This window comes from Puma concolor, chromosome A2 (assembly GCF_028749965.1).
Source record: "Puma concolor isolate L17-30 chromosome A2, mPumCon1.1.hap2, whole genome shotgun sequence".
NCBI classification, from domain to species: domain Eukaryota; kingdom Metazoa; phylum Chordata; class Mammalia; order Carnivora; family Felidae; genus Puma; species Puma concolor.
Genome location: NC_141668.1, coordinates 10,491,134 through 10,516,395, shown reverse-complemented (window position 1 = coordinate 10,516,395; position 25,262 = coordinate 10,491,134). Strand labels below are relative to the sequence as shown.

Sequence of the window (25,262 nt, the reverse complement as noted above, 5' to 3'; positions counted from 1 at the left end):
GAGACTTAGAAGGTAGATTCAGGACTATCTAAAAGCCACCTCGTTGGGGACGGGATTTGTACAGTTATGGCCTTCATTTAGGTCAGGTTGGTGGCTTGAAGATCAGAGTTTGAGTAATTATAACACTGAAATAGGCAAACACTACAAACCAGGGCTTTTTATCCCAGGGATCTAGTTGCTCAACATTTGCTAGCACACTACTGACTTTATCTCAAGTGTAATGAGGAATCATTAGAAGATTGCAAATTAGGGTGTGACATCTAATTTCCTGTGGCTGCTGTAACAAATTACCAAGCTATCATGGTAGCTTGAAACAACATTTATAAACATACACTTCTGGAAGTCAGAAATCCAAAATGGGTGTCAAGGCTAAAATCAAGGTACCTGCAGGTCTGCTTTTCTTTGGGAGACTCTAGGGAAATACTCTAGGCTTCCTTGCCTTTCCACCTTCTAGAAGCTGACCATATCCCTGGCTCATCAAAACTGCTACCTCTGCACTGTCAGCACAGTGTCGAGTACCATTTCTTATTCAAAACCACCAAGGTCTAGAAGAGTCTTTCTTACAATACATCAGTCTGACACTCCATCCTCCCTCCCTTTTCCACTTATAAGAATCCTATGATCACTCTGGGCTTGCCTGGATAATCCAGGATAACCTCCCCATATCAAGGTGAGCTGATTAGCAAACTTGATTCAGCCCTCAATCTTCCTCTTGCCATGCAATATGTTTATAGGTTCTGGGGAGTAGGACATGTACATCTTTGGGGAACCATTCTATACCTACCGTTGCCTTCAATAAAATTTTTTCTAGAAGTGGTACAGAAGATGGCCTGGATGCCATGTTAGAAGGATGAGACAATATCTCGGTGAGAGAAGATGAGAGCTTGAATTAAGTTAATGGAAGTTACAGTAAAAGTGGTGAGGAAAATTGATGACTTCTTTGTTGGACATAATGGTATGGAGAAAATGAAAGAAGGTGAAGCCTTAATACAATGCACAACTCTATCTACAAGGAATGATATTATTTCCATTTCCATTACAAACAAAAGTTATCAAATGGAGTTTATATTTTGGTAAAATTGTCTATTTTGTATTAGATTGCAAACCAAAACTGCAGTGTAATAGAAACGTTGTGTAACTTATCAAATCCTAGCAAGTAAAAGGCAGTTACCCTGATTCTTCAAATTTTTCCTCTGTGCCTTTCCTCTTGCTCTATAACATTCTGTCCATGGCTTTGCAATAAGTAACAATGGATTGGAGAAACAAATATTGCTTACTTCTTTATATAACTATACTCTAAAACCCACTCTTGAAGAACTCATAATAACTTTAATTGGTTCCTGGAGCTGGGATAATAGCCTATATGCTTTATATCTCCAAAACAATAGCAAGAACTACCTATAAAACAGTTATGGAAATGAAATATTTGCTACTGTTATAAGAAGGCACAATTGTACATATTCTTAAAATAGTGAGATAAAAATAATTTAGTGTATGTCAGGGGAAGAAGAGAGCCATCTAACTTGTGTCTGGCTCTTACCAGTTATCAGGGGGAAGGATTGATTAGGTAATACCTGTTCTTCTAAGCCTAGTTAAAACCAACCAACCAACCAACCAACAATGTTCTTTTTATGATCAAAAAATTACCAGTTGTAGTATTCCTAAATTTTTCAAAGTGACAGAAAATGACTATGTTGCCAGCACAAAGTAGATGTTCAACAAATATTTACTGAAGAAATAAATTAACATAAAGCCAAAGAAATATTTCTCAAAAATCTTTAAAGCTCCAGAAATATACATTGATAACTCATATAATACCATATATTAACATTTGTGGACATTGAACTTTGGTCACAGAACTAACCCAAGTCACTGTCATATCTACAACTGTCACACTGTCCCCAATTTTTTGCTGCCATTCTTGACCCTCTTAAATCCACACCCATGTAACATCATCATTAGTAAAAACAAAATACAGTCATACCTCTCCTGCATGAAACCCTCTAGTGGCTTCCCACTTCACTGAGAACAAAATTCCCAACCTGTGGTCTCCAGGGTTTATCCTGACTGGCACCTATTTAGACAATGAGCCTCAGAACCTTCCTGGAATGTGCTGTCCCCAGATCCTGGCCTGTCAACTCTGAAGAAAGGCTTAACTAAAGTAATTCTCCTTTTCATCCTACCAAGGTAATCACCTCATTTCATATTATTCATGGATCTTAAATATCTTAAACCTTTTAGATTAGATCTATCATTATTAATCTATGTTTATCTCATTTCCTTGTTTATCTCTGGTTTACTGCCTCCTCCCCCCCCCATTAAAATCCAAGTGTCACGACAGCAAGTTGTGTTTGTTTTTGTTCATTGTTCTATCTCTAGGTAAGCCCTCAGCAAATATTTTTGTGTGATTTAATGCATGGTATTCCCTTTAAGTATAATAAATGCAATCTTACACAAGCACCAATTCATACTGTCTGATGAATTTAAAACTGACATCCATATATTCACCTCCGTTAAAATTTTACATAAATGAGACTCTTTTCACTGTTCAGGCAAGAAATATATAAAGCACGTTTTTGCTCATTTAGTTCTCTCTCTCCACATCATCTTAACCTTCAGCAAATTCTCTGGGCTTTATCCTCAAAATATATCCAGAATGTGACCAGACTCCCCCTATACCTCTAGTAACATGATCCAGGGAGCATCAACTCTTGTCTAGACTCCCATAAAGGAAAAAATATATACATATCATGTAGGTTGAGAGTTATACAAGACTGAAGCTTAATGAAAAATATATTAAGATATAAAATGGGAATTTTTATCCTGACAGGTATAAAATAATATCTCATTGTGGTTTTGATTTGCATTTCCCTGATAGTTAGTGATGTGGAGTATCTTTTCATGTGTCTGCTGGCTATCTGCATATCTTTTTTGGGGGGGAGAAATGCCTATTTATGGCTTTTCCTTTTTTAAATGGATTATTTGATTGGGGGGAGGGGGAGTTGAGTTGTAGAAGAATGAGAAAGACAAGAAGTAACAAGTGTCAGCAAGGAAATGGAGAAACAGGAATGCTTGTGCACATACGTTACGTAACGTGAAAATGTAAATTGGTGAAACCACTGTGCCAAACTATGGAGGTTACTCTCAAAGTTAAATATAGAAATATTGTGTGATCTAGTAATTCCGCTACTAGGTATTTACCCAAAGAAAATGAAAACACTAATTTGAAAAGATATACGCATCTCTATGTTTATCACAGCATTATTTATAATAGCCAATATATGGAAGTAACCCATGTCCATTGATAGATGAATGGACAAAGAAGATGGGAGATACACACACACACACACACACACACACACACACACACACACACTGGAATATTACTCAGCCATAAAAAAGAATGAATTCTTGCCATTTGCAACCAAACAGATGGATCTAGAGAGTATAATGCTAAGTGGAATAAGTCAAACAGAGAAACACAATACCCTATGATTTCACTTATATGTGGAATCTAAAAAACAAATGAACAAAGAAACAAACAGAAAACTAGACACTTAAATACAGAGAATCGGTGGTCACCAAAGGGGAGTTTTGTGAGGTGGACAGGCAAAATATATAAAGTGGATTAAAAAGTACCAATTTCTAGTTATCAAGTAAGTCACAGGGATGAAAAGTACAGCATAGGGAATATAGTCAATGATACTGTAAAAATGTTGTTTGGTGATAGATGGTAACTATATTTATCTTGATGAGCACTGAGTAATCTAGAATTACCCAATAACTACATTGTACAACTGCAAATTGTATAATATTGTATGTTAATTATATTTCAAAAAGAGAATTGGGATTTTTCAGCATACACATGGTGTTAAAGCCATGAGTATCTCTCTTAAGAGATTTAGTTTAGATTGGATGCAATGCTACTAGGCTTAGTGTTTGAAAAGAGGAAGAAGTACCAGAAAGAGATATTAAGAAGTTAGATCCAGTGAGATTTATGAAACGCCAATAAAATGTATTCACCTAGAACCAAAATTAGCAAGAGTTTCAAGCAGGAGCGACTAATCAACTATATTACATGTGCTGACAGACCAATTAAGATGAGGGCTAAGAGTTGAACATTGGATTTAGCAACTCTGACAAAAATAATTTCAGTTTAGTGATCAGAATCAAAGCTTGAATAGAGTGAATTCAAGAGAACATTAGAGCTTAGTCATCTTGCATAACTGAAAATTTACATCAGTTGAACAGTAACTCCCCATTTCCAGCTTCCTCCAGCCCCTGGCAATCGACTTTCTATCTCTTCGTGATCCTGATTTCAATTCCTGTGGACATATATCCTGAACAAGTTCTAAATATCTGTTGTATAAAATAATATCTATAGTTAACAATACTATAGTAAACAATTTGCACTTAAAAAAACTGTTAAGAGACGGGCACCTGGGTGGCTCAATGGGTTGAGTGTCTCTTGATTTCGGCTCAGGTCACCATCTCGTTGTTCATGAGCTTGAGTCTCGGTTCTGCGCTGACACAGTGCTGCTGCTTGGGATTTTCTCTCTCTCCCTGTCTCTGCCCCTCTCCTACTTGTGCTGTCTCTGTCTCTCTCTCAAAGAAAGAAACATTTTAAAAAAATTATTAAGAGAATAAGTCCTATGTTAAGCGCTAACAAGCAAACAAAATCAAAGGGCTATAAAGAAACCTTTAGTTGTGATGGATAGGTCTATCACTTTGTGGTAATGATTTCCTCCAGTATATGCACATGTCCAAACTCATCAAACTGTAAACATTAAATATATGCAGTTTTTTGGGGCACGTAGGTGGCTTAGTCAGTTGAGGTTCGGGCCCTTAATTTCAGCTTGGGTCATGATCCCAGGGTTGTGGGATTGAGCCCTGTATTGGGCTCTGTGCTAACAGTACAGAGCCTGCTTGGGATTCTCTCTCTCTGCCCCCACCCCCACTCGTTATGTGCTCTCTCAAAATAAACAAACATTAAAAATAAAATAGACATATACAGTTTTTATCAATTATATCTCAATAAAGCCAGGGATAGGGGAGACCATTATGGGAGAGAAAGCTTAGTGGTTTCTATAAAAATATCTTTTAAGTACCTTGCTATAAATGGGGTTATATTTACTCTAATTTCTCCATTTTTTACAATGAATGGACAATGGTTTTAATCGGCTTTAGAATAAGGATTGAGGTATTTGTGATTTTACTCTCTGGCCTTTTCTTAAAAGTGTAAAAGCAGTTAGTTGACTATAGAACGTCCATTCCTATTCTTTGAAAGTTCCTTAAAGGGTCATCAATCCTGAACTCATCAGATACTATTAATGCATGTCAACAAAGCTGTATAGCTTGTGCTTATCTTTAAAAGTAAGGCTTTTTTGTTTGAATATTCAAAAATGAATTTACTATGAATAATTTAATGTCTTATTTTCTTTTTTAGTATAACAATAGATAATTATTTTATTATTCAGCCTCTGTTCCACATTCAATGGGGGAAAAACACATTTTCCCCTGGTTTTTTCTTTTTCTTTTTTTTAACTCTTTGAAATTATATATGCTTGGTCGTACAGCTATTAAAATGTGTCTTTCTTTCATAGCCAAAAAACAAACAAGAAAACCATAAAATTTGGGGTAAGTTTTTTTCCCAAGAACTATTAAATTCTATTTGAATAGTAAACTCACCTTGCACATTATTCAATCAGAACTAGAATTTACAGGACTGATTAACCAGGAAATAATTGTTTGATCTTATCAAGAACAAATCAGAGGTAAGTAACTTAGGATCAGTATTTATCTAAGTACTTTCTCTTCCTCCTGTAGGTCAGAGGATGAGCTGGATTATACCAGGTGTTTTGTGAAGCTTTTTTATAACATAGCTATGCATCCAAGATATTTAGTTTCTTGAGGATCTTAATCTTGTTATCAATAGTCAAAGAAAGGCATTATGTCTTTTTTAAATGTTTATTTTGAGAGATAGAAAGCACGAGTAAAGGAGGGGCAGAGAGAGGAGAGAATCACAAGCAGACTCTGCTCTCTCAGCTGTCAGCAAAGAGCCTTATGGGGCGGTGGGGGGTGGGGGGTTCCATCTCATCATGAGCTGAACTGAAATCAAGAGTTGGATGCTTAACCAACCGAGCACCCTAGGTGCCGTGAAAGGCACTACATTTTTAACTCAGCACATACTAAATGTAAGATGTAGTACCAGGTGCTAAGCAAATAACTATATAAACTCATGGGTAATCATCATAATATTCATGTTTCTATGCTAACGACACTTTGTAATGCATTAGTTGTATTTTGAATATGTAAAAATTGGCTCAAACTAAATTAATGATGTCTGCTGTTAGAGTTAGTAGTCTAAGTCATGAAACGATATGACATTCTCATCAGTAATAATCATTTTCCTAATTCTACATTCCATTGAAATGGGGTAATTCAGACAAGTTTTGTATCTTACTATTTTTAAAAATAAGCATCATTTTACCTAATTGTTTTTCCTAATGGGCTGAACTGTTTCCCCTTCCTGTTATAGGTGGGAAATAAGCTGGATTAGACCTGGTGTCCTTTGAGGTTTTTCTTTAATATGGTCATAACCATGAGGCACCTGGGTGCTTCAGGGGGTTGAGCCTTGGATTTGGTCTCAGCTCATGATCTTGCAGTTTGTGAGTTCTAGCCCCACATCAGGATTGCTACTGTAAGTGTAGAGCCTGCTTCAAATCCTCTGTCCCAAAGTCTCTCTCTGCCCCTCCCTTGCTTATGCTCTCTCTCTCTCTCTCTCAAAAACAAAAATTAAAAAAACTCATATATGGTCACAGCCATGTGTCCAAGCTATTCAATTTCTTTCTGATCTGTAACATTTTTCATGAAGACCTGCTTAAAATTATATTTTATACTCACTGGGAAGAGATGTTGCTAAATAGATTCCATTACATAGATGTGCTGCTAATATTTACGACTTATCCTGAAAATCAACAGCCAGAAGCTAAGAGGAAAAATTTAGTGTGCATCTACCAATCAATTAAAACTTACGTGGAGTCTCAGGAGAATATGAAAAAAAGGCAGGAGATACACTAACCTTCAGAAATGTTGACAGTGAGGAGGGAGACAGTCTAAGTCCCAGAAATACTTAGGTCTTGATTACAATGCATTTCAGAAAGACTCTAGATTGGCCCAACCATCAAGAAGAAGTGTCCCCTGTGAGGACTTATTAGTGTTTCTTGTTGATGATCGGTATGATTTTGCAGTCATCCTTTACAGCAAAGAGTAATATTTTAACATTGTTACAAATAAAGACTATAGAAGATCATTTTAGGATTAAAAAAATTCAACCTTCCTTTGAACTCTTAGCTACATCACCATCATCAAAATGGGAATCAGTACTTCAATGGATCAAAACAGGATTCAAATCTATTACATTTGGGGTTTTATCTTCTCTTTATGATGATAAAGCATTATAATGGAGAAGATATCTTCATTGTTATCTTCCCCAGTTGACTAATCATGTAATAATTCTTTAATTCCCTCATCTACTCAGTCCATCTGTGCTTCCTGGATTTAATACCCTCAAGTTTAAATGTTCTTGCTTTCCTCACATATTATGGTTTAAACAACCTGTTAAACAAAAGTTTAATATTGCTCTCTCAATATCGATAACAACAGAGGGACAAAAATTGCCTTTCTCACAGTCCAGAACAATTTGGTAAACTTCAATTAACCAGCAATACCATCATTTCAAATTTAAGAGTTATATTACTTTAATTAAACGATCTTAGCCAAAAGTTTCCTGTAGTTACTACTAGATATAACAGTTCTACAAAGGTGTATATCATCATTTAATAATTTAGTTAAGCAGGGGATTAGTAAATTGTCACTGTTGTATAAAAAGTATTCTTAAGTAAGCCTGACCCCTAATGAAAGACTCTTCTGTTTTTGTTTTAGTTTTGGAAACAGCATGAGTGGGGCAGATGGGCAAAGAGAGAGAGGGAAAGGGGCGGGGGGAGGAGGGGAAGGAGGGAAGGAGGATCCCAAACAGGCTTGACACTCAAATACAGAGCCTGACACGGGGGGTTGATCCCATGACCATGAGGATCATGACCTCAGCCGAAATCAAGATTTGGATGCCCCACCTACTCAGGCATGCAGGAGTCTCAATATTCTTCTGCTGTAAGACAAAATTCTCCAGAAAATGTGGACTTTCTTTCAGTTCAGACTAGTCAGATGGCAGTTGACAGTGCGGCAAATTGCAAAAATGACCATAGCTCGCCACCAGTCTTCTCCTTTACAGTATGACTTAGCAGTTCTTTGCATCAAGAAACGGAATTTATTTCTCCACCCCTTGAATTTGGGTTGGCTCTGTGACTTCCTTTGCCAAGAGAATGGTGACAGATGGAATAGTGTAGAAGTTCCAAGCCTAGACTGCAGAAGGTCCTGCTCTCTTCCTTTCCTTCTCCTGGAGACCTACCTGGCTGCCATTTGAACAAGACTGGACTAGCTTTCTGAAGGTAGATAAACCATATAGTGCACAGAAAAGGCACCCACCTGAAGTTTTCCTAGTCTAGCTGAGCATTAGCTGGTATGGTACCTGACTACAAAGATGTGCAAGGCAGTGCAGCCAACATCATGCACCTACCTAACGTTACATCAGCAGACTTGCCTAGTTGACTCATAGACTCTTAAGCAATAAGAAAATGTTTTAAGATAATTAAGTTTTGTGGTGCTTGGTAAGCAGCAAAAGCTAACTGATCCAGGTGGAAAGAAACCCAAGAAAAAGGGAGAAATTATTGTAATCTTAGTGAAATACATCAGGACAGCTACAGGAAAGTCAATGATGAAAGCCCCTTAGGAACTACTAGAACCCAGGGGTCAATCTTATGCTTCTTCTTCTATATATCAGTCAACTAAGGCTAGGGTTACATTGCACAAAAGGACAGCTCTTTAGCAACACTACTGAGAACACTGTCAGAAAAAGAGGTTTAGGAAAGATATCCATTGCAAACTCTTGTTCAGTTGTGAGAAGACCTGTGGTTTTAGTCATAGATAGTACATTATCCATTAATACCCATCCCTCCTACTACACAGACCACTTCATGATTCCTAATGTATATTCTGAAACCCCATCCACTGATGTGAACCTGTGTATCCAAATTTCCTCTTTCATCCTGTTTTGTACTTTAATACCATAACTCCCAGCTGATTTTGGCAAAATCATGTAATATTCTTTCACAGTAACAATATCTAGAAAGTAGAAGAATCCCTTTTTAATATTCAAGAGTCTGAGAATCCATGCAACTCAAGGAACCCACTAAGTGCAAGGTAGCGTGAGCAGGAATATACATTCTTTGAATGTCAGGTCAATTCATGTTCTGGCACAATCACATTATGACTGATTTTTACTAAGCATGTGTTCATGAAATTCATGTAAATTCAGGTAAAATAAAGACTTTTTGTTTTAAAGTCTGAGACCTGAATCACTGATTACATTTTTGTTGGAAATAAGTGAGTGATCTTGCTCAAAGTGATATGACCTAAAAAGTATGTTAAAATGTTTTACTAGAAAATATATTTGTTATGCAAAACCAAGTGAGAATAGAAAGATATTTTTTAAATTCTCATTATTCATGAATGTTAGGTTTGAAAATTTTTAGATTAAAAATTATTGTTAGACGTAGGTCTAAACTTAAATACAAAATCAAACCTTTGAATCTATTCAGTTTTTGAAAGGGTAGCAGTTTGGTGGCTCCATCAATGATAATCAATGGTAGTCAGTCATGTCAATATAATCTTGTGCAAATGGAGAATGGTAATCAATTTTCAAAAGAATAAGGTTTTACTAGATTTGGTGGCTCTGAAGAGATGCATGTTGTGTGCGTTTTGCGTTTCATTTTGGAATTGAACAGTCTACACAATTTTGTAACCATATATATGATATATATTGTATACACACACACACACACACACACACACACACACACACACTCTGGAGGGTTCATATCATATTATTTTCAAATGATCCATTTCATCTAATGTCATTGTTTTTACAAGATGAGTTTTATAATGTATGGTAATTTAAAATTGCTTGAAGAAAATATGCTGAGAATTTTGTGACAAAAATATAATGTATCATATACATTGTAAAATGCTACATCTAGCTTAATCATATATATATTTACAAAATGAATTATCAGACACCTATTACTTAATATTGCTTTCTTCATTGTAAATGCTTTCTGTTTATGTCTGTTATCCGTCCATTTATAAAGAAATAATTGAATTATCAAAACATATATCCTTCAAGCAACTGTGGACAAAAAACAAATGCACTTTTTAAAACCAGTGGCATTTCTAATGAAAGGTATTTCACTGAAGAGCCCTGGTGAATTTTATCTAAAACAATAGTGTTTAGAAACAAGTATTTGGTGACTGGATGTGCTCAATGTTGTTGAATACAACTGCTTCTAACCTTCTCAGCAAACAGAGCTAGGAAATATACATTTGTACATACAAGACATCTATACTTACCTATCTCTTTATCAATACTCAACACCGCAAGTTCATACCAATAACTCCAATTTCAGTTCAAATTTAAAAGCTTCACTTAATTTTCCCCCCTTGCTTTATTTGTTGTGCTTCTCTCTCATTGTGGTACCCAGTATTCAGAATAAAATAAATTTGCTTGATCTTTTCAGTCTTAGACTATCAAAAGACAAATGCATCTGTGATTTTTTGGGATGTTCTCAGACACGTCTCCACAAGAATTCTTCAACAAGGACTTCATTTTGCCTTCATTCCTGAGAGTTGCTATTTTTGGGGTATGGAATTCTGGGTTGAACTATTTTTTTCCCCCAGGAATTTTAAGATGCAATTTCATTGTCTTTTGGCTTCCATGGCTTCTGAAAAGAAAAAACCATTGTAATTCTAATCCCTATTCTTCTCTATATAATTTTTTTTCTTCTAACTTCAAAATATTTTCAGCTTTATTGAGGTATAAATGACAAATAGAAATTGTATATACTTAATACGTACACTTGATGTTTGAGTATATGTAGACACTATAAAATGATCCCCCCAATAAAGCTACCTAGTATTTTTATCACCTCACATAACTTTTTTTTTATGGTGAGAGCACTTCAGATCTACCCTTTTAGCAAATTTCAAGTATACAATACAGTATTGTTAACTGGAGTCAGCATGCTGTAGGTCAGATTTCCAGACCTATTCATCTTTCATAACTGAAACTTTCTCCCATCAAATAAACATCTCCCCATTTTCTTCATCACCCAGAGTCCTGCCAGCCCCAATCCTCTTGGTGCTTCCAGAAGTTCAACGATTTTAAATTCCACATATTTGTCTGGCTTATTTCACTTAGTGTAATAACCCTCCAAGTTCAAGTAGGAGTCCAATCGCAGACAGGTAAGGACGTTTGATATTGCCCAACAGCTTTTGGATGTTCTGGGGTTGACTGTTGCTACTGTTAGTTCTTTTCTCATTTTGTGTCCTTTCCTAGGATGTCTTATATCTACTGACAAGCCTGCCAAAACCTTTTTTGTCTTTCTACCTGTTATTGTTGTTAGTGTTTCCATTGACTCTTTCCTCTGCTTTCCATCTTGCTCCTGTTATTGGTAAAGGATGTCCATCCTGTGCACTTGATGCCTTTACATGGTAAGCATTGTTATTTTAACACCCTTATCTGATTGTGTCAACATCTGGTTCTTTGGTTGAGTATATGTTTATTGTTCTGTCTCTTGACATTGTGATTTTGTGTTTGCCTCAAATTTTTTTTATCAAATCATAGTCATCATGCGAACACAGGAACACTGAGTTATATAGCATTTACCTCTGAAATGGACATACCTGTTCCTGTGCTCGATTTTTAGTTTTAGCTGGAGTTAGTTGAATCAACCTCTTCCAGAGTTGGGCTGGTTTTGATATGTGTTGTTAATCTGGGTAACTTCTACGCATCCACTTCCATTTGTTTCTTGCATTACCTGTGGTTAGGATGTTGGCTTGGTTGCTGTAGGGGTTTTCTTCAATGCTGCTGTTCCATGTTTAAGTTTCAAACTTCCTGGTGACTGGTGCCTAAGAGGGAAGCTCTATGTATGTGTCCCTCTCCCAATGGCAGTCTGTGGCTGCTTATTACTCAGTGTTTGCTGCCATGCCAGTGGAGTCAGGTGCCAGGGGAGTCTAGGTTGGGGTCTCAGAGATGTGTCTTTCGTGGTGATACTACTCTTGCTCCTATGGAGGCCAAACTCTACCTTTTTTGGCAGCTATTTTGTGGAAGAGGATTTCTTGTCTTTTCTTCAGAAGTAGGGAATCTCTAAATTTTCCCACCATTGGCCTGTTGTAAAGATTTTTTTCCTTTTTGTTTTGTCTTTAGTTCCTCTCCACCAGCCACACAGGATCCTCACAGGTGCTCACAAAGATTGCCGCCCTTCTCCAGTAGCTTACGATGCTTGTTCTGCAGAACAAAAAAATTGTCCTTGTGGACCACTTTTTCTTCCTTCAATGGGAGCAACTTTTATCCTTCAGTTCTGTACCACTCATGGAGGTTTTATTCAGTATGTGCCTCACCCCTAATCATCTTCGTAGCCAGTAGAGGTCTCTGAAGAAAGTCTGTAAACGCATCCTAACTCCCTTTGTGTCTGAAGCTCAGAGGGGCCATATACACTCCCCCTAGCGCACGCTCAATGTTTAGCACATTTTTAAGTATTGTAGCTCAATTATTTTTATCCACTCATGTGGTGCTTGGTGTCCATTTTGCTCATGTTATGCCAAGGTGATCCAGGGTTTGTATTCCATTTCTCTTTGGAGGAGCTGGTTTTTCCAAAGAGTTCAGGCTACTTGCTTGCCCTGAAAACTCTTCTCTTCAATAACCTGAAGAAAATTTATGAAAATGTATGCTCTTGTAGTTTATCCAGCTTTTCCTTCTTGTGAGGACAGCAGCGACCGGTGTTATCAGCTTTCCACCCCGTTCATGGGAGGGGTACCCAGAAAGACGATTTTGAAACTTATTCCACATGATTTCTTAGAGGACCCCAGTAACGTTAAGCCCCTACTGCCCACAGCATTATACCCACTCCTCAATGACCCTTTATTGACTTTTCATACTTTCCTGTCACCTTCTCCTGCTTTCTCTACTCTGCACATCTTTCTGGGATTTACTCCTAAATAAAACAACCATCACTAAAGTCTTTTTAATACTATATTCCAGAGGGACTCAAAATAAGACACATCTGTTTCACCTTATGTCAAAACTTAGTTGTCCTCACGGAGCTGAAGTCATGCCTAGAACTGGAAAATAAATGTACTCATAGATCTAATGTATGTTTGTTTGTTTTTTTTGCATTTAATTTTTCTATTTCTCTCCCCCTCTCTAAAGGAAGGAAAATCATCATTTTTATGAGGCATAATGTATAACCTCTGTGTATAATTTCTACTGCTTAAGAAACCTACCCTTTCCTCCATGCAACAACTTGCCATATTCTGGATAATTCTAATACATTTTTTAAAACAAGGTTGGTGGAAAGGACTTCACTTAGTATCAGCAGGAGGGTAGTAAGCTATCTTTCTAACATTGTTCTAAAATCATTTGTTTTGGGGGCACCTGGTGGCTCCATTGTGTCTGACTTTTGATTTTGACTCAAGTTACTATACCACAGTTTGCCGGGACTGAGCCCCACATCAGGCTCTGTGCTGACAGCATGGAACCTTCTTGTGATTCTCTTTCTTTCTTTCTTTCTTTCTTTCTTTCTTTCTTTCTTTCTTTCTTTCTTTCTCTCTCTCTCTCTCTCTCCCTCTCTCCCTCTGCCCCCCCTCACCCACACACACTTTCCCTCTCTCTCTCTCAAAATAACTTAAAAAAAATAAATATAAAATCACTTGTTGCATATATTGCCCTGCCCTCTATGTTTCTGAAACTGTGTACTATTTCTTATAAATTCTGTCATGAATTATATGTTTTTGTTTAAAATTATCCATGTACAAAGACATTTAGAAAAGATGTTTCTAAGTTAAACAAGAATTTATTTAACTATACTGCACAAACCTTAAAAACATCTCATTCCAGGGGCGCCTGGGTGGCTCAGTCGGTTGAGCGTTGGACTTCGCTCAGGTCATGATTTCCGGTCTACGAGTTCAAGCCGTGTGTCAGGCTCTGTGCTGACAGCTCAGAGCATGGAGCCTACTTCGGATTCTGTGTCTCCCTCTCTCTGCCGCCCCCCCCCCCCCCCGTTCATTCTCTGTCTTTCTCACTCTCAAAAATGAATAAATGTTAAAAAAAAAAATTAAATCTCATTCCAAAAAATTCACTTATAAATAGCTAGATCAGAAAAAGGTTATGCACATGGAAAATACCATATTTTCTATGAATTTCTTGGATTATGAGATTAACTGCATAAATATGAGTTTTGGTGTTGCATTTTTAGATAAGAGGCTCAGAGCTCAACTCTTTATCTGAAGTTCTCTGGCCTTGAAAATATAGTCCTATTGTTTTCTGAGAAAATAACTTCTCAAAATGCTGTAAATGCATTTTGGCTTGAGGCAGATCTGGAAAGGTCCAGGAATGGATTGTCTGAGCTTTATAATTCTATTCTTGAAGTTAGGTAAAATAAAGAATGAGAAACAAAAATAACTTTTTAGAGTTAAAAAAAATTATTTGGGTAAAGTAGAACTTTAAAAGTTAATGTAGAACTTTTATTTAAAACTAAGATTCATTTAAAATGAATGTTTTAAGATTCAGAAAATATCCCACTTATTTCTAATTTAAAATAGTGTATGACTACAATAATTCATTAAAATATGACCAAATTATGGCTATACCTTTCATCTACATTCTGCCTAAAATCATGATATGATTGTAATTTACTCATTTATAAGATGATTAAGAACAGTACTGATTTTATTTTGCTTGGTTTAGTTTACAAAGTAAATCAACAACTTTTAAGAGAAGATTATTTTATTGCTCACATAATCGAGCATTTCCATGATAATGAAGTATGTTTAAAGTCACAGGGGAAATTGGCAGTTGATCATTCAGGGAGGAAGGGATAGATCTCTCTTCCTTCATCATTCAACTTTCTGTGATTTAAAAACAAATAAATTTCCTGATTTTTAGAGAAAATTAACTTTTTTGGCACCACAAACATTATTTGCATCAATTTTTCAGAAATAAAAATGTTTCTTTGTCATGTGAATAAGTTATATGTTAGAGCTCTTTTAAAAAGCTCCAAAGAAAAAGCTTTTAAAAAGTTGGAAAATTTTTAAATGTTTTCAAGGAACTAGAAGATAATTAATGAATATATTTTATATTTTTAGAATATAGCTTTATTATTAATTTCCCTCCCAGTGTGCATTGTATTTCACATGAGTTAAATATATGATCCAACCATATGTTAATCTTTCCCTTGAAACTAATGATGAAATCTAAATAGACACTGAGCATTCCACTACCAAGAAAAGAAAGTTAGTATCACAATAGAAGAGCAAAAATACATGGCAAAAACGTGGATGTTTTTCACCCTCTATGTCAAGCTATTCCTCACCTGAAGACAGATTTTGTAATGTGATTTCTTGTCTCATCAAAATAGAATGTAAAATTTGTTTAATACTATGAATATTAGTTTCTAATCTTAGACCGGTGGAGATTTAATTTTTGCCCTTGCATTATTATAATAATTTTAACTAGTCTAATAATGAATTTTTCAAAGAAGACAAAAAAGGATAACACTAATAATGGTGATAGTAGTGCATAAAGAGGTAGAGGGAAACATAGAGAAACAAATTTAAATGGCTATGAAAATTACTATGTTGCTTGCCTACATACATTAAAAAGTGGATTACTCAAAAATAGTTTACCTTCATCTCACAAAATCTCTCTGCATTACATTCTGAAAATCATGTTCTACAAATAAGCTAGTACATGTTCCCATAGAATCCTTATGAAGTAGGATAAGTAATATAAAACAAAACAAAAAAACCACCTTGAGTATTACATAAAAAGGGATTGGTTTATAATTAGCTAAAAATAAAAAATGCTATATCCAATTTTGTAACTTCTGTCAATATGGAAAGAGAAGTTTCTTTACCACATTTGTGTTTCACAGCAAAGGGATGATTAATAGGAAAGAGAAGACTGGCTGAGCCCAAGAGCCTAGCACTGAAGTTTTGCACACATAAATACATGAACACACACACACACACACACACACACACACACACACACACACACCAGAGACCCACACATGAAATACTGTCTTGGGATTTAGGTATTAAACCAGTTTGCTAACTACATAAAGATCATCTATATCACAATACCTAAGAGATGTTCTTTAAAGTTATGCAATAAAAATTAGCTCTCTTTAATATTTTTCACCTAGTAACAGGTATGTGTCTCTTCATCGCGCTTGTCATACCTATAATTTTAAGTTAGTTTTTTGTGCCTATTTGCCTAACATCTCTTTCTCCATACAATCATTGATGATACGGATCATAGTCATGTTTGTCCATCATAAACTCAGTGCGTGACACAGTGCCTACAACGTGACAGACACTTAATACCTATATCTATTGAACAAATGTGAGTGTTTAAAGCAATGAAAGGATGCGTTCTTGAAAGCATCACAGTTTTCCAAACAGTGATAGAAATAATTTTCCCTTGGTATAAGATCAGTACTGAGCTCTAGGTGAAAATTCGAGATGTACCATAGTTACTGCTCTCAGAATACCTCACAACTCAAAGCAATGAAGTGAATAGAGCCTTTGGATTAGGTCTATGTCTCAAGAAAAATTAAGTTACCGTTCGACTTACACGGTACGGTGTAAGACCAAATGTTGCTACCAAACCAAAATGAGTCTTTGTAGGTAATGGGTGTCATACTCCTTTAAAGAAATCTTAGGACACTCACCATGGACTAGGAGCAGGCTTTGAAGTCTGGTCCTGCCCAATGTCCCCAGGGAAGCTGTGGAAGCCCTCACTGCCTCAAGTACCTCAATGAAAAGTGAGTGTGTGATATACCTAACATATCTGAGGAATAAGTATTACTTGTAAACCTCTTAACTGAATGCCTGGCACATATCAGAAGTTTTGGTATAGGTTAGTTTTAATAATTTTGATGACAATTTAAAGTTACGTTTTATGCCTTGCATTTATATATGAATGGTGCTTCAGGAGGCAAATTTTCTTTTGATAAGAAAGGACTAGAAGATAGTCAAGTTAACCAACAGCTCAATAATTCAATCATATATATATATGATATATATATATCATATATATACATACAATATATATATTATATATTACAATATATATATATTGTAATATATTATATATATAATATTATTCAGTGACCAAAACACAAATATATAAATATATATTTATAATATATTATATATAAATATATATAAATATATATATAATATATTATATATAAATATATAAATATATTTATATATAATATATATATTTGTGTTTTGCTCACTAAATATATATAATATGTAAAATAATATTTGTCAATAATTCAATCATATTTATACACAATATAGGATATATATTAAAATATATATTATATATGGTATACTATATAATATAGTATAGTATAATTATAATTATATAATATATAATTATATATATATATAATTTAATTATCTATGTATAATTCAGTGACCAAAACACACATATATATAATATATATAATATAAATAATATATAAATAATATATAATATAATATAAATAATATATACATATTAATATAATATAATATAATATAATATAATATAATATAATATATAATAATATTCAGTGACCAAAACACAAAAATCCTCTAAGAATAAAGTTTGACTTCTAGTAGATGAGGCAGACAGTGACCAATAAACATAATAGTTACATTGTATGTTAGGGGATGTCAAGTACTATATAAAAAACAAAAGACAGTAAAATGGAGTAGGACTGAGGGTTCAATATTGGCGGAGGTTAGGCTACAATTTAAAAAAAGATAGTGAATACATCTTCAAGGTTCATTGGCACAGACTCAAAGGTAGTGAGTGTGTTAGGCATGTGGAGAATATGCCAAGTACAGGGAAAAGCCAGTGCAAAGGCCCTGTGACAAGAGTAACCGTGACGTAATCAGGGAACATCAAGGAAGCCTATGTGGCTGGAGTTGGGTGAGTGGGGGCAATCATACAGGAACTTCTCTATTTTTTTTAATCTTCTGATATCTTTCCCTTAGTTGCTAAGATGTTGAATGAAATATATTTTAGTGTAAATTAATCAGTTATATATTTTTAAAATTATTATTTAATAGTTAATTTTGTTTGTCTCATAGAGCTTATAAAACACCAACATCTTACAAGAACCTGTGTCTGATATTTTTTCCATAAGTGACCAGGGGTTGATATAATTTTCTTTCACATCATCAGGTCTCTTAACTGATACTATCTTCAATCAAACTTACATTCTTCTCTCCCAAACCTATTTTGTTTCAGCATTTCTTATTTGGTGATGGTCACGTAAGAATCGAACAGCATAGTTGTCCTTTGCTTTTCTGACTCCCTGATTCCTCTTATCTATTGAATCATCAAGACTTGCTCATCTTTTCCTTTCAACAGTCTTTCCATTCTCAGTTCTACTTCTTCAGCTTGGGGGTGATGGGAAGGCTTCTAACCTACTTTTTACACCACTGTCAAATTAAGTGTGGTGAGTGTGCAATTCTCCATTAAACTGTTCTAGCAGGACAAATCGATAACTGGTGGATGGGGTTACAGCAGCTCTTGAATCTTTCCATCCCTCGGCCCCTCCTTGTCTGTCCCATATTAATTGGGTAGTAATTTAGCCCTGGCTCCAAGTGGGACTAAGTATATGTTAACAGGCACCAGCGTGGTATTTTTAGTGGCTTTCCAATACCGTTAAGCCAAAATGCTCCTTCTAGTGCTGACTGAAGCAGCAGAAAAAGTAATGAGAAACCTGATTTATGACCTTATTTAAAAGACAAGTTTGTAAAGACGAGGGTACTCTTAGGGTGGGGAATTCGTATGATAGATGAAGTTAGGGAGTAAAGGTTGCTGCAATACCCCCAAAAGGCGACAACATTGTCTTCCAGGGAAACCGAAGAAAGCAAGCCACCCAGGTGCTTCGGAATAAAAGACAAATTCTTTTTCCAACAAAGATTGGATTATATTTGTTTGCAGTGATTTTATGAATTTATATATTATACATTATATATATATACATATACATTATATATATACATATATACATAAATAATAATGTATAATTTATATATTACACATTATATATTATACATTATATATATATATATATATATCATCCCATAGCTTGAAATGTCAGAGATATAAAAATATCAAATTTATGAATAGTCTAAAATGCAAAAGGTATAGTTGTGTCATTGTCATATTCCACTGAAATTTCACTGAATTTGGATTCAATGTCTAAAGAAAACCTAAAATGAAGTAAGAAATGCAACTTAGACACAGACAGACTTTCTATTTATATAAAAAAGAAATCAGGTTTCAACAAGTGGATGATTTTTCTTAATGTGACATTTTTTGGCCCCAAATATTCACCCATTCAGTGTCCTAGAACTTAGCAAATGATTTATAACCCTCAAATAATCTGTGCTATATAGCTATAGTTACAAAATTGAATGACTGGATGAACTGAGACACACAGCCTAGATTTGAGACTCAGGTCAATGCAATTTTAGGCAAGTAAGTTATTTTATCTTCATAGGTTTCACGGATTTTACAACTGAGATGACTATGTTGACTTGTTGATCTCTAGGACCCAGCTCAGTAGAAAGAGTGGCCTTGAGAACAAAGAAAGAAGATCTATATCTGTATCTACCTTTATCTGTATCCATCCCTGTCTTTCAATTGAAAAGCCACATAATTCAATTGGAAAGTAAAATGCAGCTCACTTATTTCCATTATTTCTATTAAATCATGGATTTCCATTATTTCTATTAAATCATGGCTATGTGGTCAGGGCAATTCTCCCAAGGGCACTCTTGCACACAATGTTCACTTTATGTGAAACCAAAACAATAATTTAAGGAGCTCCAGAAGGTACGTGAGTCCATTACAAAACTCCACTTGGCTGCATTCCTTAAAATTAAAAATGAGTAAAAGTTAATGCTTCCCGCAGAACTTTAATTTCTGAAAATGCCAAATGCACACATACATCTGTTCCTTTTCCCATCCTATCAACATGGTCATCATTGAGTTACTGCCTCAAATTCAATATGGCATGTATATACATGAAAAGTGATCTAAGTGCCTTCAACAGAAGGATAGAATATACATCTTATAACTCATTGTCAATTATTAAGTTAAATACATTAAAAATAGACATGTATAGATAGGACATTTTCTTAACTGGGGTAAAAACTGTGTAAACACAAATATTGCATTGTATCCCTGACTGTATTATAAAGTTAAAATATAGACTTTATAGTGATTATTTTAACATATATTAAATGATTTTCGGAAGCACTCGGTCAGAGCCTCTTTCTCTCTCTCAGCTCTTTAAGGGGAAGATTCAAACAAAGCCATGAAGAAAATATAAAATAATTGCGTAGCAAACATATCCCACAGTACACTTCTGTGGCAAGCAGAATTCTAAGATGACCCAATGATCCCCACCCTCTGTTATTACATCCATAACTAGGATACACTACATGATAAAAGATATTTTGCAGATGTAATTACAGTTACTAATCAATTGACCATATTATCAGATTATCCAGGTGAACCAAGCCTAATGAGGTGAGTCCTTTAAAAACAGTGTTTCCAGGGTGCCTGGGTGGTTCAGTCGATTGAGTATCTGACTTCAGCTCAGGTCATGATCTCACAGTTTGTGGGTTTGAGCCCTGCATCGGGCTCTGTGCTGACAGCTCAGAGCCTGGAGCCTGCTTCAGATTCTGTCTCAACCCCACCCCCTCTCCAAAACAAAAATAAACAAAGATAAAAAAAAATAAAAATAAAAACAGTGTTTTCTTGCACTATATGCTAAGTAACTTGGATGTAAATTTTAAAAAGTAAATTAAAAAAATAAATAAATCAGTGTTTTCTCAGGATGATAATAAAAGAGGAAATCAGAGAGATCCAAATGCAAAAAGGATATTATGAGAAAGAGAGAGAGAGAGGCAGAGAGGGAGGGAGAGAGATTTCATTGCTGGTTTAAAGATGGAGAAGGTTTTTAGAAAGGACATGAGAGGATTCTAGAAGCTAAGAATGATCCCAGTTGACATCCAACAAGAAAATCAAAACCTAGTCCTACAACAGCCTGAACTGAATTCTTCCAAATAAGGTGAAGGAGCCCGAAGGTAGATTCTTTCCCAAAGACTCCAATAAAAGGCTATTCCAGCGACACTTGGATCTCAAACTTGTGAGACACTAGGTAGAACCCCCAGTAACGCCCATATCTCACCTACAGAAGTGTGCAATAAGTGGTTGTCTTAAGCTGCTACATTTGTGGTAACTTGTCCTGCAAAAATGGAAAACTACTAGCACTTCTAAGGCCTCAGATTCATCTCACATATAAAAATAAACTGTAAATGAATTCGAAACCTAAGGGAAAAACAAAGCTCCAATTTTTTTTAAATATAGGAAAATGTCTTATGACCTGAGATCAAAAAAAGGACATTTTAAAAAGAAAAAATAGGAAACACAAAAAGTAATAAAAACATTAAATTTGGATCCACTAAAAATCTCAGAAAAAAACTTGCAGATTCAAAGTAGAAGGACAAATTATACACCGCAAGAAGATAATTTTTAACATATATTACTTAAAATGATCATTTAATTATAATACAATAAATTTTAAAAATGACAACTCATTAGAAATCAAACAGAAAAAATTAGAAAATCATGTAAAAAGAGAAATTATATAAAAACTGAAATGGTTTATACATATATGAAAAATACTCAATCTCAACAGTAAGTAGAGAATTGCAATTTTCCTAGAAAGCCATATACTATTTCATGCCTATCATATTGACCAATGTAAAACAGTCTGTATAGCAATAAAAGGGAAATTTGTATGAGGCTTTGGACACTAAATTGCTGTACTTTGGAATCTAATTTGGGATTACCTACTAATGTTGAAGGCTCCAATTTCCATTAGTCAACTATCTTATTCCCAGGTTACTCCTAAGAGAAACTTGCACATATGTTCAGGTGGGGAATTACAACTTGCTTCTAGTGAAAAACTGTAGGCTACTTAAATTGTGGTCTTCCAGCAGAGTGTGTAAAATAGAAAGGATTTTAAATTACAGGCACTAGATACTATTCATCTTAAGTTAAATAAATCCCAAGATCCTAAATTTCTAAATACATTATTTTCTAGCATTACATGGGAGTTTCCCATTTCTAAGTACAACTTTTATAACACTAAACCACACACATAAACACACACACACACACTTCACCAACTGTGAATTTCTCATTTATCTGGCAAATAAAAATACGTCCGTCACACTAAATAAATTTTAAGGTATGTTCTGGGAGGGGTCTCCTCTAATCATGAGTTATGTCATGATTTATCAGGGCTTCCTTCTTTCCTTAGTTATTCCTAACAGATAAAGGATGGCACTGGATATGGGTTATATTGGTCTTCATTTGGGTTACCTAAGTTAGAAATATTATACACATGGTCCATAACAGTAATGGCAATTCTGGTTTAGCAACCTCCAATCTTTTTTTTTTTTTTAATTTTTTTTTCAACGTTTTTTATTTATTTTTGGGACAGAGAGAGACAGAGCATGAACGGGGGAGGGGCAGAGAGAGAGGGAGACACAGAATCGGAAACAGGCTCCAGGCTCCGAGCCATCAGCCCAGAGCCCGACGCGGGGCTCGAACTCACGGACCGCGAGATCGTGACCTGGCTGAAGTCGGACGCTTAACCGACTGCGCCACCCAGGCGCCCCAACCTCCAATCTTTAATAACTTAAATATTACTAACAAAATATTGTCTTTGAGACAGGGTCTTATTAAAGAAAAGTAAATTTGGAAAGAAAGTTTGAAAATTAAAGAGAATTTAAAAATATAATTAAATGCAGGGCGAAAAACACCAGGGACCCAGGAGGGACACGCCATTCCTGCTGTTGCATGCACTTTCAGGGAGTCTGTGCTCTTTCTTCATTTTGGGACCTACTTCATCAGTTTCTACTCCAGGGGAGGTATTTTGCCCTTAGTCATCCCCCACCTTTTCATAGAGTATCACTAGAACCAAGGCTGAATACCCCTATGTGAAGTCCACCAGACTCATGTTCAAGGACCGAGGCTAAGAGTAAGAAGAAAAAGAGTAAACAGAAGAAGAAAAGCGAGAGGATGAAGAAACAACTTCATCTTATAATCTGGTGGACAGTAACAACCTTTGGTGAAATACCAGGAACCATAGCAATTGAAATGGATAAAGGAACCTACATACATGCACTTGACAATGGACTTCTTACACTGGGAGCTCCACATAAAGAAGATGAGGAGGCCCCTAGTACCCCAGAGCACTTTACACCTGTTAAATTGCCTGATTCCAGAATTGCGCTGAAATCTGGCTATGGAAAATACCTTGGTATCAAAGCAGATGGACTTGTTGTGGGGTGTTTGGAGCAACTAGACCAAGAGAACAAGGGGAACTAGACTTTCAAGAGGAGAAAATGGCTTTATTGGCTTCAAATAGCTGCTCAGATACAATGAAGCAGGCAATATAGAAAAAAAAAAGTAAAACAGCAGGAGAAAAAGAAATGATGAAGATTAGATCCTGGGCTGAAAGAGAAATTAAGAAAAAGGATGATATTCCAGAAGAAGACAAAAGAAATGTTAAGCAGTGTGAAATCAATTATGTAAAGAAATTTTGGAGCTTCCAAGCCCACAAACTTAAGTAAAGACGACAGTGAAATTCTCAAAAAGGCCTGGAAAGATGGGTTTTTTCATCAAACACTTCTGGACAGGAGAGCAAAATTGAAAGCTGATAGATATAGCAAATGACCAGAATTTGTGTCTCTGTCTTCTATTTTTTTTCTGAATAGTCAGTGGAATGAAGTGTTTCTGCAAAATATATATAACATATAAAATTAAATGCAAATACTTATTTATATGCATCCTTATTAGTTGGGCCACCAATTTTTTTAAGTTACCCTAAATAAAATTCAGAGTTAAAAACTACATGTTTTCTTTCTTCCCCACCATGGAGGGTTCTTCAGTAAGGGTAGTTAAGATCTATTTTATGAGAATTTCGACTCTTAGAGTAGATGTGTTTCTATTTCTCCTGACGACTACCACTAAAGCCCTTGGAGACACATACATTATTTCCCTGGGTTTACACAGATCTTTAAATATAAAGGAAACCCAAGAAGAATTTGAAAGGTGGAAAGAAGAAGGCAGAAAGGCTAGGAATCTTGAACCCTGATAAATGGTATGTGATGATTTGACTGGGCTCTCATTACAACATGTGTAAATAAACAAGGCTGGTTTCTAGGAAAGCTGGCAACATAGAAAAATCAAGGAAAAATAGATAAAAGCAATTCCTCATGGTGTTACTTGAGTAGTATGGAAAGTCTGGATTCTACCCCCATGCAACAGTAATAAAGTAACCCTCTCTCCCCCACTGGGGTAATATCAAAGAGGCTGAGTAAAGAGGCAGGACTTTCCCCACATTTCTGGAGTAATGAGCCCCATTCACACAACATCAGTGGAAGCAGTGCCCAAAACAGTAACAAAGGACCTCTTCCCTTCATAGATGTGGTAGGAAGAGAAGCCTAGCAGGGGGTCTGAACTCTTACTCCTGGGTCAGCAAGTAATGTTAGTCCTCTTCCCTCCACCTCAGGGTATCAGTGGAAGCTGAATAGGAAACCTGGACTTCCATTCCCATGTGAAAGTAACAGACATCTTCTTCCTTCTTAAAAGAAGTGATTTAAAAATTAGAATGTATCATAAAAGAAATAGAAAGCCTTAGTAAAAAAAAAGAACCTATAAAGAAGAACCGAATGGAAACTTAAGGACAGAAAATTAGGTAACAAAAATTTTAAAACCCGATGGATGTATTTCACACAACTAACTGGACAGAAGAAATATTAGACTGGAAGACAGAATAGAAATTACCTGAACCTAAACAACAGAGAGAAAATACACTAAAACAAAAACAAAAAACAGAGACTGAGGGACATGTGGGACTATAACAAAAGATCTAAAATCCCAAAAGAAGATGAGGCTAAAAACTTTTAAACTACTTAAATTTGGCAAAAACATA

The 25,262-nt window shown here is 35.4% G+C and overlaps 1 pseudogene; it reads left to right on the top strand.

Moving 5' to 3' along the window:
- Nucleotides 1-8,142: 8,142 nt before the first annotated feature.
- On the top strand, nucleotides 8,143-24,001 carry LOC112866481 (protein FRG1-like; annotated as a pseudogene).
- Nucleotides 24,002-25,262: the final 1,261 nt, after the last annotated feature.